Source organism: Gavialis gangeticus, unplaced genomic scaffold, assembly GCF_001723915.1.
Source record: "Gavialis gangeticus isolate Ggan-Ray unplaced genomic scaffold, GavGan_comp1, whole genome shotgun sequence".
NCBI lineage: Eukaryota > Metazoa > Chordata > Crocodylia > Gavialidae > Gavialis > Gavialis gangeticus.
In genome coordinates, this window is record NW_017729031.1 from 96123111 (window position 1) to 96127903 (window position 4793).

Below are 4793 nucleotides of genomic sequence, written 5' to 3' on the forward strand. Positions count from 1 at the left end.
TCTAGTGGCTGTTTACAAACTAGTCAGAGGGGACCAGCAGGCATTGGGGGAGTCCCTGTTCCCCTGAGCACTACCAGGAGTGACTAGAAATAATGGCAGAGGGTAGATTCAGGCTAGATATCAGGAGGCGCTACTGCACTGTCAGGGCAGCTAGGAACTGGAACTAACTTCCAAGAGAAGTGGTGCTGGCTCCTACCGTGGGGGTCTTTAAGAGGAGGCTAGATGAGCACTTTGCTGGGGTCGTTTGACCCCAGTACTCTTTCCTGCCATGGCAGGGGGTTGGACTTGATGATCTGCTTAGGTCCCTTCTGACTCTACCAACTATGACACTATGAATTTAGTGCTTAAGAGTCCTACCCTGCCTACATGAAAAGAGGAAATGTGTTGGGGGAAGTTATATAAGTACTCCATCTTTGATCTCCATCATGTAGATGCTGTACGAACAGTTTATTCAGTCAAATTAATTTCATGTGTAGACGCATCCAGAGTGAATCATCATGGGTACAACAATGTTGACTTGTACTAGCTGTGGCTCTGGAAAAACTCAGTAAACTTTTTTCTTAAATCCAAGCCTGCAACAGCAGGTGGTACTCTCAACAGCTTCTAATGCAGATGGCCAATTTAAATATAGATCTGTTTCCCCTTAACCTTTCTACTGTTTAGCTCCAGTAAAACACTCTACTCTACCCTCTGTTTTTGCTTGGGAAATCTGCTGCTACTCTATTATCAAAGAGCTGAGAGGTATTATTACAGTGCCTGACTTGAAAGCACTAAAGCAGAGCCTGAAAACCAAGCTGTCCTTAAACTGTTTGTTAACTAGGATTCAGCACAGCAGAAGTGGTCTTGAAAAGTGCACTGGCTGGGAGGGGTAAGGAGAGGTTTCCTCCTGGTATGCTAGCTGCACTATTAGCTAGTTAAACAGGCTACTGCACCAGGAGGTAATTAAATTGTCTGTTTTGTGACACGTTATGCTAGTAAACTTGGGATTAATCTGTTCAGCTGTCTACCTCCAGCTACTTTGAGACAACCTTTTATCTGATAGAGAGCAGAAGACTGAGGGAGAGGTCACCTGAAGCAGCTTTAAGAACTTTTTAAAATTGCAAGTGAATTATACCCTTGTACCTCCAAAAATGTAGACTTCAACATTGCTCTGTAGTGACCTCTTTTGGAAGAAACCAGAACAACTCAGAAGTACTGAGAGGAAAGGCACAAAATGGCATGAAATCTACAGTGTGATAAAAAAAAAATGCTGAATGTGCTCTGTGCATTGGCTTCCTGCATGAACTAAGCCACTAACCTGGCTAAAGCTCAGTCCTTTGTTTGGAAGCTTGGTGTCAATAAAGGCTGAAGTGAAACTAGTCTTCTTTTGTTTAGGGAAAACTAACTTTATAATGAATGGCTTAATTATTACATGCATCTAAGATTTTTCTTTCAGCTTTTTTCCCATCTAAAAAGTTTATATAACCTAAGCATTCATGAATCAGAATGCATTCTTCCTGGAATCTGAGACTGAAGGAAGCAGCTTGAACTGGAAAAAGGACTGTTCAATAGCCTGTCAGAATCATGAGCTGAATATCCCTTGATTGGTATTCAAAAGTTTTAAAGCAATCAGAGTTTTGGGCTCTGAAGAGGAAGAGGTACTGGCATTGGAGGACTTTAGGACAAAGTTAAAAATTGAGGTCTTGTCAGGAGTGGCTAAGGTAGCTTGGCTTAGTGGCTAGGTCAAAAGGCTCTGGTTGGATATTTGGAAGTTAGGCAGGTGTCAAAAGCCAGAGTTCAGTAATTGGAGATGTCCGATTCAGGGGTAAGAGCTAGAGGCAGAAAAAAAATAGTACACTGAGGTCTGGTGCTTAAGGTCTACAGTCAGAACATCACGTCCAGGCATCAGGAACTAGAAGCTGAAAACCAAAACATAATCTGAGGAGCCAGAGTTTAGAAGTCAGGTCTATTAGTTACTTTCAAGGGATCAAAATAACCATAAGCCTCCCTTAGATGGGGAGGCTACTGAGAAAGTAACAACTAAATTCTCGGGACAAAAGAAAGGCAAAATAGGGACAGGAGTGATGGTCAAAGGTTCAAATCAAGTGCACCAAGGGGGTTCATTAAGCAGAGCACTGGTCCTCAAATGAGTCCAAGGAGTCAGTGGACACTGGCCAGTGAAACTGCCTGGAGATGTGAATGGACCAGGGGCAAGAAAACAGCCCTGTAGTCCCAGGGGGTCCTCCTGGCCAGAGTCTCCTTCATAGTTAAACAGGATCATTTGCTTGGCTAGAGTGAGTCTAGAAGTCAGGAGTCTGGAACTGTGAACCAGGAGACAAGGATGCCACTGGGGACCTCAGCTGGTGGTCCTCCATGGAGCTGTTGCCACCGGCATGTATGGGACAAGCTTCATAGACACCCCGGTCTCCTGCCCCTTCTGTGGGCAGCGGGAAACCCTGGCGCACATGACCCTCAAATTCACCAGGCTACAGCCCGTCCACCTCCACCTCCAGAACCTCCTCCTGAGGTTTCTGGATGAATTTCACCCCCCACCCTTTTGTTTTTGGTCACCCCATCTGTGGCCCCACCAAGTCCTGGGACCTCCTGGTCAACCTTCTCTTGGCCCTGGCCCTGGTCCTGGCCCTGGCCCTGGCCCTGGCCAAGTAGGCTCTGTACTTGACAAGGAAAGAGGCTGTGGCTGGGAGGGTGCTCAGAGACTGCGGGACCACTCCTCTCACTTGTCCGTGCATGTTTTCGAGCAGAGCACCAGTGGGTGGCGTCCACCAGCTCCTTGGATGCCTTTGAGGACCACTGGGTGCAGCCCAGGGGGTTCTGCTCGCTGTCCTCCTCTGGGGAACTTCTTTTCACATTTTGAACCTTTGACCCCCATGTCACCCTTTTCTTTCTTAGTTGTCCCACAAAAAAAAAGTTGTATCCTTCACCCTTTGGCCCCACACAATGGGGGCTATTAATTAACTAGGTGGGCCTCAAGGCCCATGATCTCTGGAAGATACAAATAGGCAGGTAGCTGAGAAAATGCTGTTGTGTAACCCTGCTGGGAAAGCTAACTTGTTAAACTGCAGAGCAGTGGCTTAACTCCTGTGGTGCCACCCTCCTTACAGGTGGCATCCAGCTACCCTTGACCTAAGTTTCTTTGGATGAGCCTGATAGAATTAATTTACTAGATTGAGCATGTGAACATTGCTTGTGGATTCCCATGTTTCTCAGGTCTATAGCCTTCCCAGCTGAGCAAATAACAGAGTTTTGTCTTAACTTTTTTGGGATCCAAAATCTGAATCACCAGGAATTCCTCCTGCCCTTGAATGGTTGTTGGGGTTGATGCAGAACAAATTTTCTGTATGTGTTTTCAAGAAGAATACGTGAAAATCAGGATGGATATTCATGGGTTTTTGGTTGTAGTTGTGTTCATCTAAGGACACAGGCAGGCAAGGTTCTCTGAGTAGATTGATATCTTGTATTAGACCAACTGAGTAGTTGGGAAAAAGTTCTTAGCAAGCTTTTGGGTGCAGTCACCCTTCTTGAGGCATAGGGAGTCTCTGCTGAAATTCCAAGGAATGAGAGAAGATAAAAGTATGGCAGGATGTCAGTGAGAATGTAAATAGGTGGAAATTAGAAAAACAAAAGGTAAGCAGGGAGGGGAGGGGGAAGAAAGCAGGGGGGAAAGGTCAAAGGTAAAACACTACAGTGGTAATAATACAAGGTAAAAAAGGCTATTTTTATGGATATTTTTTATGGATGGATATTCATGGTTTTCAGTAGCTTTAATTTGTAAAGACTGAGTTGATCTGTTCTATCATTGGGATGGCTTCTTGGTACTGATAGGTGAGTTTGGCTGATGGCTGCATGATTACAGGGTGATAATCCCTTTCTTCCCCAAGGAGAAAGAATGTAGTTCCTGGTCCTCAACCCACAAACTTGTAGGTTTCTTTAGTGGTGTCAACGAGCTTCCCCAGTTTTGCCTGGACCTGGTGGTGATGATTGCTGTGGCTTTTGGCACTTGGAAGGTCTTGAAAAACAGTAGGTTAAAACAGGGATGGAAAGTGGAAGGAAGTAAGACTGGCATGTGGATATGTTTTGGGTTCTGTGGATAGTAACGAAGATAACCAATTGTCCTGCTGTTAAGTAAGGAAGCAGTGATGACATCGTTCCAGAGTCTGCTAATATGATGTTAAATTAACACACACAAGCTGTCCATCTAGGGGTGGTCCACTGATGGAGTGAGTGACTTTATTTCCAGAAGTTCAAGAGTTTTAACCAAAAGTGGGCACATCTACACATGCATTAATAACAGGTACTAAATGCATGGTAATCAGTGCTATTTTGCGGTAGCGCCAGCAGATGTCTTTTAAGTGGCCCTAATGTGCAGTAGACTAATTGTAAGGTGCATAATTGCATTAGCATGGCTTTTACCATGATGTGCTAATGAGCAGTAGAATTAGTTTACTGCGCTTTTAGCATCCTGTGTCGATGCGCCCATTGTAAAATAAAATGGGCTCTGCTCCAAGATAGTGTCATTAGTAAGCTGTGCAGTTGAGGTATTTCTACCCTAATGGTATTACTCTGAACGTGAAGAACTAGAAGAAGGGTCAAGAGAACTCAAGAAAATCTTAGAGGCAACATGGAAAGAAAATAAATTGTGTATCCCATTCCTTATCAGATCAATGTCACAGGAAGTGACACAGGAAGTGTCAGTCACTTTATCAGGTCTGGGTTATTGACTTATCTTTACAGTCAAGATTCTGCCCATTGTTTGATGGGGTGTGTGTGTGTATGTGTATATATATATATATATA